The sequence below is a fragment of the Amia ocellicauda genome, chromosome 7, assembly GCF_036373705.1.
Source record: "Amia ocellicauda isolate fAmiCal2 chromosome 7, fAmiCal2.hap1, whole genome shotgun sequence".
In the NCBI taxonomy this organism is placed as follows: domain Eukaryota; kingdom Metazoa; phylum Chordata; class Actinopteri; order Amiiformes; family Amiidae; genus Amia; species Amia ocellicauda.
In genome coordinates, this window is record NC_089856.1 from 28,782,495 (window position 1) to 28,798,214 (window position 15,720).

The 15,720-nt window shown below is 39.8% G+C and overlaps 1 protein-coding gene and 1 long non-coding RNA gene across 4 annotated transcripts in view; both read right to left on the reverse strand.

Moving 5' to 3' along the window:
- The window catches only part of arhgef4 (Rho guanine nucleotide exchange factor (GEF) 4), a 105,934-nt gene that overhangs the window by 56,555 nt on the left and 33,659 nt on the right, over positions 1-15,720 (reverse strand). The gene's annotated exons all lie outside the window — the stretch shown is intronic.
- On the reverse strand, positions 2,510-5,395 carry LOC136753149 (uncharacterized). The gene is made up of 3 exons (XR_010817402.1): positions 5,258-5,395; positions 2,926-3,020; positions 2,510-2,776 (listed from the first exon to the last, which is right to left on the reverse strand). It is a non-coding gene; the product is annotated as an uncharacterized LOC136753149 (long non-coding RNA).

Below are 15,720 nucleotides of genomic sequence, written 5' to 3' on the forward strand. Positions count from 1 at the left end.
CTATATATATATATATATATATATATATATATATATATATATATATATATATATACTGTATATATATATATATATACTGTATATATATATATATATATATATATATATATATATATAGCTATGCTGCTTTCTCTGCTGATCATAATATCCATAATAAAGAAGATGCAATACACAAGAAAGGATTTGCATCCTCAATACAGAATAATAAAGGACCACCACTTGCACCCATGTTCACTGAATGTGTGTTGGTGGTGTTTATAATTAAAATGAATTCAGATAAATTAACTAACAAGCATAGCCTTGGCAACTCTAAACTCCAGTCTCTCGTTGTCTGTTAAGTACCGTGATATTTAAATGATCCATAGCCAAGTTGTTTATAATGACCCAATCTTAACAGTGCACCATCCTGTCTGGTTAACAGCACAGCTGTGTGTATGTTTGCAGGCTGAGATTCCCTTCACTGAGGGGAGTCCTTGCACCAGTTCCTGCCTCTGCAGGTAAGGACACGTCCCACTGAGCTGTTGATAAGTGCACCGTCACCCGAGCTTGCAGCTGACGAAAGAAGTCCTAAAATAAAGCATAGCTCCATTGGCTGCGCTGTCTCCTTAAAGCCACGCTACTAGCCAGCCGTGAAATCAGCCCTCAATTTAGAAAATAATCTGTGTTGACTTCACTAAATGGCTTAAGTGCTTAAATCTATGCTTTCTTGTCATATATAGTGAGAAAACCTCTTAATACCTACAAACAGATGAAAATATTTGCAGGCTGGACTCACACAGAGAGACACTCAACCCGGAATTTGTTTGGTTTGGTTTTTCCAAGAGGTCAATCCCCTTTCTTGGCAGCAATGTTGTTGGTGGAAGAGCAGGCTGCTTTAAAGGAGAGGTATCAGAAAGCCTTTTTAAGGCTTTTTAAGGTTTTACCTCACGGCCTAGTCTTCAGGACCTGTCAATGGACACTCTGTATTTATAGCTTTTGACAACATAAGCACTGTACAAGAGGGCAAGACTGTCAAACAGCCATCATTCTTACCTGGGTCATTAAATGTTATCTGAAGCCGAAAGTGGTAATGAGGGTAATGGGGGGGCTTTATATGGATAACATGGAGCTGGTTTGTATTAAGAAAATAGTGGTTAATTATTTATACTGTACACGATAGTATGTACAAATTTGGAAAGCTTTACCATTCCATTGTTTCATGTTGATCTATTAATATAGCAGTACCACAAACCACGGGCTCTCTTTAAAACAGCAGCTGTGGTGAGGACAAAGGAAAGTTCAGACACAACTTATGACAAGGTTAGTCTCAGATAAAGTTTGGAGAAAACATTTCTGCTAAAGTGACTTCAGCCAATGCTATACGAGTGCATCAGCTACAGTGGCAACGACTGGAGAAGGACGGTAAGGACGGAGTCTAGGAGCTGATCTCTGTTGTATGGATACAGCTGCCTCAAATGATGAACACTGACTGCTTGGTTACGAATACATTGACATAGGACTCAGAACTCAGGACTAGTACTACAGAAGCATCCAAATCATACATTAAGGGACAGATTGAGGGAAAAAATAAACTTGTTGAAGTAGCAGATCAGGTTTAAAACCCTTTAGACTCATACTTGATTTTTGGTTTGTAAGTCTGAACTCAAAAAGCTCTAACACACCCTGGATTAATTAAGAACAAGGAAAATCACCTTCTTTTCATGTTTCCAAGCACATGACTAACATAGCACTAGATTTTCAAACAGGGCTGTGGCATGACAGACACGACAGCATGGTTAGTGGGATGTTACTTGAGGTGAGCAGTGTTTCTCCTTACAGACGTGAGCAGCAAATACATTAGGGTGGAGTCCCAACAGAGCCTGGCCAGACAGGTGTAACATAATTATAAGGGAGATCAACACCTGAGAAGCCTGAAGAACTAGAAGTTGGACAGAATTCTAGACGTTGGAAAACAACAACAACCAAGAAAGGGTTTCTAAGTGCAATATTTGTTACAGGAAGGTAATGTTCAATGTTGCTTGCTCTTAATTTGCAAGAGCATCTATTTAAAAAAACATGTGTAGGCACCAGCTGGGCAATCACTGTGGGATCAGAGATCTGAATTTAAGCGGACAATAACTAGTTAACAGTTCCGCTTTGCAGCCTTTGAATGTTTTCAATTTAAACATTATAATGAGGCAAAGAGGCGTTCACCTCAGACTCTAGTCTCCACTGTCCAGGGGTCTAATGAGTAAGGAGAGGAGAGAAAGAAGACAGGGATGGGAGGAGAGATGGAGGAGTGATGGAAGGCAGGCCTTAACCCTCTGTGCTGGAAAATGTCAGGAAGAGAAAAACAGCCCCACTGAGGGGCCCCTCACAGCTCAGACTCTGGACTTATATTAAAATATTATAAATGTACAAGTGTCAGAAAGTGTGCTTCATAATCAGGGTCATTTTACAGTGAAAAGATTGTGCTCTAGGTTGATGTCATGCCTTTTTTATTATTTCTCTTGTAAGAAATGGACACAAATGAAACATGTTTTTTTTATTATTTCAAAGATAACTAAAGACATCTCAAAATCAATGTAAAATTGAAAGCACAGACACCATACATATCCATACATAAAAAGAAAATATGTGGATCTAGATTGTCATTGAATCATGCAGAGTCTGTATTGAGCAGAAGGTGAAATCTTACGTTTTCATGTGAGGAAAAACAGATAAGACACCATCGCGTGCTACGGATAATTCATCTGAACACCTTAGAGCAGCAGTCTCTTTTATTGTAAGCCAAGTTCTGGAACAGAGTAGCACACAATGCATTAGATCACAGTAAATCCTTGTTTTTTTATAATTCTAGGATTGTGATTAATCTGATTACTCTTAACTGCTTGAATGGGTTTCTGAAGGTGTGAGCTGCTTTACTTAAAAAAAAAAAATACTGACCGGGGCTTCCTGATATTATCTGCAGTGTGATGTGGGCCCAGGTCTAGTTCCATTGTTTCCTTGGTATTATCAACTTTTAAGACTTGGAATGGCATCTGTGGATTACATTTCAAATATTTCAACTCTGGAAACCCAGCTTTGAGAATCTGGCAGTCAGAGAGGCGAAACATTATGCCACAGTCTCCATTTACCCTATCCTGTGGATCACATAGCATCTTCAGTTGTGTAGTATACTTCAGAACTCTGAAACAATTATTGGATTGTTAAAATACTCCAGATTTAAGCATGTAGACAGTAAAATTATTCATGCCAACTTGTATATTGCTAAAGGAAACACATAAGCAGGGGCCTGTATAAATCACACCATTTGTTCATTTGTCCCAAAGGCTTTGCCAAGCACTTTCTCTTCCCACACAGAGGACAACTAGAGAGCAGCAGTAACCAGAGCAAAAACATTACAATAATACATCACACTATTACTATACCTGAAGATGAGAGATGACACAACAGTATTACAGTTGGCACTCCATCAAGACCACATTGGCGTGTTGTGCACCGTGAATCAATGTTTGACTATGAAACAATTGGATTCCTGTTAAATAACATGTTCTGAGCATTGTTCCATACTGGGGAGTGTCCTTCATTAATTTAGGGAGTGTAGAGATTGTAGAGATTGACACGTTCACTGACACCTTAACAGCTCTTGGCCAGCATCCAAAATGTCAGTCTATCACTTCATAAGAAGGCTGTAGTGCATTGGGCAATGGACCATAACTTTGGTCATTTTGACGAGACAGCGTTTATTTTTTTATGTTTTTATATTTTTCAGAATCCATAGAAAGTACCATTTCTATAAATACTTGGAAAACCTTTAGAAAGGAGTAGAAAACGTAGAAAAAAGAAAGTAGAAAAAAGGTCAGAACTAGCAAGATCACTTCTCCGCCTTGTGAACAGACTGCGTCAGCAAAGCAAATTCCCTGCACTGGGTGGCACAAACAGCCCAGGGAATCTACACTCCAGGTTTCTTCACAGAAGAAACACATCTGTCTTTAAGATCATAAGAACATAAGAACAGAATAAAGTTTACAAACGAGAGGAGGCCATTTGACCCATTGTGCTCATTTGGTGTCCATTAATAACTAAGTGATCCAAGGATCCAATCCAGTAATTTCAGATTCAACCGGGGCAGTCTAGGAACTTTATGTTGTCATTTAGTGCCTGACGTTGTATACAACATCCTTTAAATAATCTCTTGAACCTCCACAGTGCAGTTCTAGGTCTTGCACCTCTGTGCAGGATAGTTTAATATACTTATATCCCTTTCCAAGCAGTGATTCATTGATCTTATCTTTTTTATTATTATTATTGTTTTTGCAGTGCTCCCTTTTGAAAAACCAAGCTCTGTGAAGCAAATAAGCAGTCTTGCCAAAACTCAGAATCAAAAGCCTGAGATGTTTATAGTCAAAGAACATGGGTATACAGAGTTCAAGCTTTGTGTAGAAATATGCAGTTTAAATGACCTCGGTGTAGCCCTAGTGACCCCCATCAGAGTGCAATACATCTACTTTTATTCTGAAAAGATGAGAATGACAGAGATCAATGTTTTTTCAATTGAGCATCAGGGCATTGATTTGCTTGACATACTGGCAGGAACATACTTGATTTATGTTAATTTGAAGCCCTTTTCCACATATTATTTCAAGCACCACAATATCTCTTTAGTCCGAGCTGAGTTTAACACTTCCTAGAAAACAGCACAACACAAGGATCCACAGCTGCCAAGCGGAAAAGGAGTCATTATTCAGCCCTGTAACATCTATTTAAAGCTTCATAACATCAAGCAGTAATTACATTGTAACTACTATTAAACTGCCACTGTCATTACGATGTGCTTTATTTATATAAAATATACTTTCCTCTTTTAAAACCAATAATACATTATGAAGTAAAAGATTGTGAGTTTAACCCCTCTATAAAATTACACATTTTAACATACCTGAATGAGACTATGACTAAAATTTAGCTATGCAGACTAAATTAACAAATTATTATGTTACAGCATGCAGTACAGTTTAAGGAAAAATCACTTGTTTTCCACCAAAATTAGGTGCTGTTTCATAACATTAGGAAAACCGTACAACCAATGAAAAATGAAAAACATACACTGCTCTGTAAGCGTCAACAATCAACACTTCCTATTTGTGTTATGACTCAGTTAACTGTTAGTGATCATAAAGCCTATTTTGGGAGAATAACACTTTGCAAACATTAAACTCAGACTAGTCAGAAGAAACGGACTCACAGAAAGCCTTCACCACACCCCTGAACATACCTGGGTGGCTGATGTAACAGTGAACTCATGAGGAGACGCTCGTACAATTTCTTGCTCATATCGTGCCTAGTTCCAGCATAATTTGATTGTGAAGTTTCTCTGGCTTTTGTTACATAGGCAGGTAGTTCTGCAGTAAAAGACTCCACCTACAGGGTATTTCACCCAAAACTAAAGGAGCAGGTGACTCTCCTAACAGGCTGAGGTAGGGAAATGATAGAAAGCTGGCACTGTGCGCGCACTGAATGGCACGGCAGTGGAATGATGCACGACACCCAAGATTCTGGCAGAGAAACCCATCAGATAAGTGCGTGCGTTGGCCGATCAAAGGGAATAGGTAGAAACTGAATCTCTGAACTGCAGAAAGCAACAGACCAAAAACATGGTGCCACCATAGATACCACCCCCAAAAAATTTGGATTACAAAAAAAGGAAAGATAATTTGAGGATTCAGACTGCAAATTAAATAAATAATTACTTCTTTGGATGTATAACTGCAGCATGCAACCTTCCTGCTACAGCTACAGGAAATCAGAGCAGCTTGGCTAAAACCTCCTCCAGCAGAACGCACATTCCAATACGTCTTACCACTGACAAGACGGCAGGATATCTGTAATCCTAGAAGTTACACTGAGCATTGTGCAGAAACGATGTGTTACCCAGGGATCCAAGTCGGATTTGATCCTCACAGATTACAAATGCAGAACTTGAAGCTGGTTAACATTTTGGGAAAGGCTGCTTGCTTCGATCCAATTTAAATCCCCCTTGAACTGGGATTGTAATTTGCAACAGAGGGGGTTGAAGTTTTGATTTAATACTGGATTTAGGCTGAGGACCTTAGACCTCAGATGATTGTATCACCTTTCTCCTAAAGTGGAACAATGAATGATTTGTAATATTGGAATGTATTGTCTAAAAAGAAAAACTGCTGAAAAAAGCCGTCACTTACAATAGCATTGGTTGAAAAGAAAGAAACAAATAAGAAAGAAAAGGGGACAAAATGCATTTCCATCTTTCTATTTGACAATTAATATTTTTATGAAAGCTTGCTGGACTCATCTACAGGTTTAACAAAGAAGAAAAGAGAATAGAAGGAGAGTACAAAACGGTCAAAAATTGCATAAACAGAAAGTGAAATGGGAGAAGGTGCCACGTCTATTTGCAGTAGTGTTTACAACTGCACAGTGAGTGAGGGCCCGTCTGTGGAAACAGTGCGCTGTTCCTGCTGTGCATTCCATACCCTGTAAATACTGTTCAACCCGGAAACCACCAGCTTTAGATGAACTTGCTTTGACATGAGCAGACCTGAAAATAGCCTCAACAATAACAACAAGTCAACAGAAGTATCAGCCTATTGCTTTTCTGAGGTCTGTGTCCAAAATGTCACTGTTTGCACAAGCACATTTTTCATACTGCTTGTCACATTCTTAGATTGATCAGCTAGTGACCAAAATACAATTAGAAAAACATTTTCAAGCAAAAAGCATACACTACCAGCAGCTCAAAATATATTGGGATTTAAATGAGGAAACAGCCTGCTAGTCTTTTCTTATTACTCCACAAAATGTGTGTTAAGAAAATAACACAACTGTACAAGCCCTTATATCCCCCGCACAAATCCCACAATCTATATTTAATAAAAAAATTAAAAAGGAGTACATGGACATAAATACACAGCAAATCAAGCAAATATCAAAAATTATATCTGATGACTACAGGTGAAATCCAGTGCAAAAACAAGCTCCATATGTGAACAGATGGCATGCTATTAATAATGAATATAGATAGCATTAGATTAAAACACACATATACGCATACATATGGTTTCTATAAACCTAGATGTCAGTGAAAAACCTCTCACCTGTAATGAGGCCCAGTGTCTAAGGTGTGGTTTTGCCTTTTTTGACAGAGCTCCGACTCATTACAGCTCATCCCTGGTGCGTCTCCATTCTTTGCATCAGTTGTTTGCTCAGGAGAGGAGGCCACACTCTGAGGTCATTGATAATTATCTCTCTCCTGGTGACTCAGACCCCCCCAAAGGAAATTTGATCCCTTTTTTTTTGTGGGGTGGCGGCTGGTATATGTGCACTGGGGACTCAAGCAACCCATCAAAAACTCCCCCCGCCCATATCATATTAACACTGTTCATATTTTCAGAGTGGGAGGATGAGCCATGCAGTTGAATCTTGAATTAAACAATTCCACACACTTCCAAAGAAGAAGAATATGAACTGCTTTCAACACGATCCCCAACCAATATACACTTTGCAAATAATGTCTTCTTTTGAAATGTATGTTCAACAGATGGAGATGTGATTAATCTGCAGTTTGCCCAGATTGTAAATTAAAACAAGTGCAAATCTCACAATAGGGCAACCAGCAAAAGCATGTTTCAATTTGGCTTTATTTATCTTTATCCAAAAAATGTAGTTCATTTAATTCCATAATATAAATATTGTTGATTTCAGGCAGCCTTTCAGATTTCACAATGTGATTACTCCAAAGTCCACGTCCATCTTTTTTTTTGCTACACAGATCAGAGACTTTAAAATACTACAGCGAGAATTAGACCACAAGGAGGTCAAATCAAATCTTCAAAAGGTTTCATTAAAATAACAAAACTAAAAACTCCATGTTCTCCTCTCAGGCCTCAATCCCAAATTAATGTCAACAGTTTCCTAAAGCATAGCCAACATCAATCAGACCGAAGACCTTCACTATCAATAGCAAGTGTGACTCTGAACAGGAGCATGAAACTGCAACATTGGTGTTTCTGGCACCCTAGTGCTAATCTACATCCCTGTGCAGGCAGGGAAGGGACACCTACTAGTGCTGAGTGCCAAATTCATTGACTGTCTTTCTACCCTTATGTCTATGTAGTTGAATACCTTGTCCTTCAACCAATTTCTTTTTCACCTTTGGACTTCATTCGTGTGATCAGTATGATTGGAAAGAGTCGAAGCATGCTTTGCCTGTTGCCCACAACACTATCCTGTAATAATACCGTGATTTACCACAGTAAAGGTATATAAGTGTCCAGGCCTTTCACTGGAAAGGGAATCAGACAGGTGGAGATGGAACTGGCTAATTACTCATTATTGGATCATTCAGATTATGTAGATTGGCCTCCCTCTGAGTAGTTAAAGAGTATTTATGAGGACAAGAGGATATTTTGTGGTCAACAAAGTTAGCTCCCTCCTTTCATCTGCAGTTTAGGAAGCTGAACCCTGTTTTGTGTCAGGAGAGGTTTTTAATGTTGTTTATTTAAGTGTTTGTTTGTTCAATCCATTGGGGGCTGGGGATGTTTTTGAATTAAGAATGTCCGTCTCAACACTGTTCTCCATGTATGGTTAATTAATATTTTTTTCCCTGTGCTGTATTGAGGTATATATAGCATTGATATTTTGCATGCGTGGTGTAGAGGTTTTTGTTGGTTTGGAATTAAAATACAGTGCTCCTTTTTGGCACGTACACAAACACCGGAGAGAGCTGGAAAACAATTGACTATGTGATATTAACAGGGACTTAATACAGGAAACAAATTCTGTATGTATCAGACAACTTTCTCTTTACTGATTCCCTGTGTAAGGCATTAGCCAGATCTCCAACTCAGCTCAAAGGGATTAAATAACTGGAGCCAAATCCTCACATGGTGCAGAGATCTGTGTGACAACAAGCCTTCCACAGACAGGATGGAATACAGAAGGGCTCCAAAACAATCAGAAAATCCATATATTTACTAGAACATGATACAATAAAAGAACAGGTAATGCTGTTTATGAATTATATATGCACACATACATATCTATGTTTACATCCACAGAGTAATGCCTTATTAAAGTGACCATCACTGACACAGAGATAACACAACAACACAGCAAGCAGTATCTCGTAGCCAGCCTTTGTGTGTCACGCAGCCATTAATGCAGACAATCTTGCAGATAGCTGATATTTATAACCCAGTCATACATAATATACAGTAGCACTAGGATGCATTGACAATAATCCACTATTTTTGGAAGTGCATTTTTGACCATGGCTATACTCTGTATACATCTTTTCCAAAATTGATCTACTGTTTTTCATGATGTTTGGCAAATGTCAACATTTCCAAAAGCACACAACATTCCTCAACAGTGTCATATTATTAGTGGGTGCACTCCTACATGCAATTTCTCCTTCTCTAAGCTAGCCGTCTGTGGAAGTGAAGCTTGACAAATAATCGACTCTTTAGCAGTAAGTATGGAAAGACACTTAGTCATTTCCCTGCAGTGCCGGATTACTGCACCACCCATAAACAAAATGCCAAGGAATGCCAGTAAAAAGAGAAAGAGAAAAAACGGAATGCCCACATTGTGATGATGACACAATGGGAGAGAATGGCTACAGGGATAGAAATGGCAAACCCTGAGGACTGTACTATAAATCCTTCCCACAGATGAATGACCTTGCGAGGGCGAATGTTAAATGACACGGCAGCGTAAAGTTCTGTGCTGCGGAATCCCTGAAAAGGTCAACATTTATCATTCCATTCATGGAAGTTCATTTGTTATGCCACACAGAGATTCCTACCAACACAAAAAAGTCACAGATTAAACATAAAAGAGAACACTTTTCTTCAGAGAGGACTGGGAAAGAGGCCAATCTGTATAGTACTGGATTTGTTTGGGGAACTCACTAACAATAACTGTAATTAGAGCTAGAAGATGCACAAACCTTGATATGTTATCTCGGTATTGGTATCTTGGTATTTTAATACCAAGCTAATTGGCTCATCTCTCCCCCCGACAGGCAGTCAAGTGTACAGACTATTCCCCCACTTTAATTACAATGATCCAGTGAACTTTTAAATCTGATTGATTGCTGTGGCAATGTTTTTGTCCTTCTATTCTTGATTGAAATATTCTAATTTTCCTGGACAGAATGACATATGTTTTAATGCATTCTTTTTCATAAGAATATTCATCCTTTACTATTTCCTCACTAAGTTACTACACTAAGTATTTTAGAGCTACTAACCAAGTGCACATTGAGAAATGTAGTACTTTCTTAGTGACTGTTTTAATAAGAACTTTTTTATAAAGTGATTGATAATTGTAGAATACATTAATAACTGCACCTTGCTACTCATAACTGAAGAACTTAGTAACAAGTGATAAATACAGGTATTTGGATTAGTAGAATATTGAGAAAGTTTGATTGAGCACTGACTTAGACTATAGAAATGATGCACAAAATACTGAATCCTGCTGCACAGCACAGGCCCAGACATTGACAGACAGCTATAATAATAGCTGATGTCTATTAAAGTGACTCTGATTTTGTCAACAACTTCCTTCTGTAATTCCACACTGGTAACATGAGAACTTTGATTAGTATTCTGATGAGAATGACAAATTCATCACTGTCAGCCATATAGAGGGACTTTTGAGAGGAATTAAAGCCTGGCGATTGTATTTACTGCACGTTGCTATAGAAAGTAAACAGCCTTAAACAGGGACAGGCAAACACATTATTATTTTTTTCTTACTGTAAGCTGTGGAGGTTCTGGTAATGCAATGTTACTTTAACCTGAGTGCTGTGATCTTTTCATGAACATTTCACATATAGCAAAAATAATAAACAGAGACACACAAAATTCTGGGTAATCTGGCCTTGAAACTTGACAGGAGAGCTTTAAAGTGAGATAGGTTTTCCAGAAAGGGCTTTAAAGGATTTTCAAGACAAGCACAAAAAGGCTTTCAACTGCTTTAACACAGCTTGTGTGATGTCAACAAAACAGTGAAACAGTGTTGTTTAGAAAGAATATCATTAATTTAAACAAACAGTTAAAATAACATGGTGCGGAGATCTGGTTTCATCGCACTTTGTGTTGGCATGGGCAGTAGTGTTAGTGCAATGCAGGTTGTGCAAATTTTACATTTGACAAGTCGCCCCAGCAGACCTTCTCCTCTTACATAAACCTACAGAGGACATCCCCAGCGGAGCACTGTATATAACCCAGCCCCCTGGGATGGGCTGATCTGTCCTCACATGGCTTTACTGTGTCCTCCGCCTATTCTCTCACTCACCATGATGTCTGCAGCAGAGATGCACAAAAACTATTTGTCTCTGAAACTGTGGGTTACATGGTGCCAGACAGTTATAGAAAATCATGAAGAACTGTATCCAACCGCGCCACCACTTCTGCTGCACATACAGTTCTCCCACAGCCCAGAACGGCACATTTGCCCCACTCCACTGCACCCATGGCAACAGGATGGGACAAAGATTGAGCGGGATTAACATTCCAGGACCGCATTAACAAGGGCACTTTGATTCCGCAATAGAATGTGTTATCTCTTTGGGAACACCAAAACAAACAACAATAATCAAAGTATGCTATCAGACTTTATTTCCCTACCAACACAGCATTTTAACTATTGGTATTAAACTGAAGTGTTAATCAAAAGAACATATATTTCTTAAAATACCATATTTTTTCTCTTAAACGCAGCATCACGTATATAGTGTACAAAAGAATAACAAGCAAAATATAGTTTTAACTAATCCTACCTTCAGCAGTTTTATATGCCTCAGCAAAATATATTCTCTTGTATATCTAGTGCACTCACTCTCCCTAAAGATGCAGCACTATTATGTTTTGAACAGTCTGGTTTTATTAACTTTAATTTGGCCACTGCAGTGTATGGAGTTAGATGGGACAGCACTATTTACATTACCAAAACTGAGAAGCTATTTTTTTTTGCTGCAAATAAATACATAAACAGCTATTAAACAATAGCAGAACACCAGATTTTCATCTTGGACCATATAAACATGGCTTATTAGTACATTTCTACAGCAGTGCTACCTACAGGCAGAAAAATCTTGGCTTGAATGTTTTCTTTTCCATAATCAAGGCATTTACAGGATTGGCAAAAGTTCATTGATGTAATGCAGTTAGAACCTCAGCCATCATCTAAATAGGTTTGCGCTTGCTTAATTATGATTACTTGCAGGAAGCAAAGTCATTTTGGAACAATAGCATTCAGATTAGAAAATAGTAATCTTTTATTGCAGCATGAAAAATAATAACATTTCCGAATACAGGCAAGGTTAAAGGAAAAGAAAATGTCACACTAAAAAAGAAAAATATAGTTTGGTTCCATGGACACATCTGTATACAGGCAGTGTAAGTACAGAAATAAAATATCAAATCTTTTAGTCAGTGAATTTCAGAAGAAAAACATTATGAACAATCAATGTTCTATATAGATATGTCAAAGTGTACGTTTATCACTGATTTTCAAAGGTTTTTGCAGTGTAAATTGATATGCCATGAACTTATTGTGCAAATGATTACTCCCATGTGTAAAGGTACATTCTATAGTTACGTGTAACATAAGGCCTCTGGATAACACATTTTGATGTACAGTATCGCTATAAACTCTCCCATTACACACAACAACCTGGCAAACATGAAACCATCTGGCCCTCTTTGTTTTATAGACACTTGTGCTTGTGAATGCACTTTCAAGCTGTCCTCCACCAATGCCCCTCATAGTGTCGATACTTTCTTTAATCCACATGAACCTGGTGCCATTCCCATACTGGAGAGGCCTAGATTAAACTGCTGTGTTGGTTTGCTTCAGTTACATTTAAGATGGAGAGTGTATGAGTTATTTGCTGGTGCTTCGATTTGTATTCCAAGATAAGCCAATATTCAGCATCACTGTCATCAGGAACTCCCGTGACAAGTCAAACTTTTATAGTATGCTAATAAACGTAGTCAGTCACTTGAGGAACAAGATAAGAGACTGACAGTTCTTGGTTGGTTGAAGGCAATCGAATGCACCCCGTATCTGACAAAGCACACACAATGACAATTTTGAGGACTGTCACAACTTACTGACTGTACATTTTTACAGGGACACACCCATTCCAGAATTAGGAGTTGTGATGGGAAATGTACCATATGCTGGATATAACTCGCAGCTAATTTCCTTCAGCAGTTCCCTATGGTCAAGGCTAAACTTATATAAATTAATTTGATTTGGTAACGCTGTCATTGACTGGATATTCACCCAATCCCGACTTAAAGAGAAGCAGTGGCACTTAGCAACACAACCTAGTAAATAACACTAAGCCAAAGGAGGCTGCTGTCATCAATGAATAACCAACAGAGAGAGGAAGCTGAAGACGGGGCTCTGGGCACACTGGTCAGGCTGTTGAAGTGATCTATGAACGGCACTTTGTAGACAGGAGGATTCACAGCAGTGTGACAGTCACAGTCTGGGCAACAGAGGTTTGCAGGAACCTCATTCATATTGCTGTCTTGTCTCCTGCTAACTTATGCAACAATGCTTTAATATAATACAATTAAAATGGCAGATTGCACCATAAAACTGGCATTTCAATGTGATGTGAAAGTAAATGTTTCCAGCCCACATAGTACAGGATAACACATCCAGGCACCAGTCCTGTCAAATATATCAGTTCCTAACACCGTGTCAGAGGGGGCAAGCACGTGCACAGCATGGCAGGGTGGCAGTGGCTGTAACAATGAATCAAACGAAGGGGCACTTTGGGGGGGGTTGGGATGGGGGGGTGTGCTGGCAAAGTGCGGTGCGGGGGGTGAGGTTGGTGGCAAAGTGTGGTCTGAGGGGGGGGGAGTGCGGCCCAAGTTCCAGGGGGGTACAAGGGGTGATTGGGACACATAGGGCACTTCACGGGCAGGGGAATGAAAAGGGGCAGTGACTGGCGCCTGACCTCCCCCTCTGCACGTCCCAGGGGGAACAATATAAAGTATGCATGGTAGGAGAACTGCATGAAAGACAGCATCCACCAAAAAGTTGAATCCTGGACTTGCATGTGCATCTCTCTCCATTGGACTCAGATATCAGGGTTGTTGCTCTACACTCCCAGAGAAGGGCTCAGAGCTGTGCAGTTCCCATAAACCTCAGCACACATACACACTCTCTGAGGACCCACCTCCCGCCCCGCACTCCGCCACCCCATCACACAGCCCCTTGAGATCTGTATCCTAGCAGCAGACATGAAGAGGTTACCCAAGGTCGATGCAAAGAGATGTGGGAAAGTATTGTAAAATCCTGAGGACGGATTCACACACTTTTAATTGCTTCTTGGAAGAGAGACTAGATTGCAGCCTCACTGTGTTGTCCTTTAAAATCATATGCGCACTGCTGAACATGACAGACAGCGTTTCAGCACCAGAGGATGTGAAATGACTGTAAGGAGACTTTGTAAAGGTCAGCTGAAATCCCAGATATTTATTTTATACAGATTTCTGTTTTACTGCTACAGCAGATGCCTTGAAGGTTTCTTCTGAATAGATGCCACCCACATCGTTAGTAAGGGAATTCCAACCTGCAGTCATACAGCAGCTCAAGGATTTCCTAAAGGGTGGCACATAAGACCAGCACTCATGTAGAGTAAAGCATGTGGGGAACTTGTTTGCATCTCAATTTCAACTGCATCTCAAACAGTGTTTCAGACCAACTGTGTTACTTGGCTAATTGAACTTAGGGAGCAGATTTCAATGTCTCAGATGTGAAATAGGAGCCCATAGTATTACTGGGCCTGACTCCTGACTCGAGATGATCCGAGATGTGCCACAGCCAGGGCTCCCGACCACATGTCACTGTATCCCTTCAGGCACTCGGTTGGGAACTCACAAATGATGGCTATACACACACACACACTCTCCAGATGGTACATATTCAAAAGCTCTTTCTAACTCTGTCTTTTAGCGAAAGAGTACACCACGAATGTTTTTTTCTCTCTCCTTTCGCCACTCAGGAGATCAATGGTCACATGGCTTGGCTCTTTATTATAAAGCGAAGGAATGAGCAAACATTACATCCCAGTAGCTCTGCATTCCCTCAGGTCGTCGTCATACAGTTGCCTAACCCCAGCAAAGGAATTTTGCCTAAAGTATTATTTGTGTTGTTGCAAAGTTGTTGTACTCTTGTGATTTGCTCTGCCTATTCACCTGAGGCAAGGTCAGTCATACTTAAAAACTTGCTTTTCTGTTGTTGGTTGTGGTGAGTGTTAAGTGTAAGCCAGGGAGTTTGTGCAGAGACAGAGAAATAGCATGGGACTGTTGGTATGATCAGTGCAGGCCCTCCTCTCTGCCACTTGCTCTTGCCCTTCTGGGAGGAGAGGTCAGGCTGGTGCCACAGTGGAGAGTTCAAAGCAAGACTGAAGTCCTTGGCTCATGACAGTAGACCCCGGGGTCCCAGCTACAGGACAGTCACAGGATAGGTGCTGTGCCAGCATTCACACCACATTCAGCTGTTGCTTCAGCTGCTCTCAACCATCCCCAGATTCGTCTAAATGCCTCCCCTCTCTCCATCAAAAAAATAGCAGCATAGTTCTAGCCACAGCCAACAGCTAACAGATTCTCATGCCTTGTGCTCTGATAGAGTCTGGTTAGGGTTTCTAGTGTCATGATTTCTGTACTT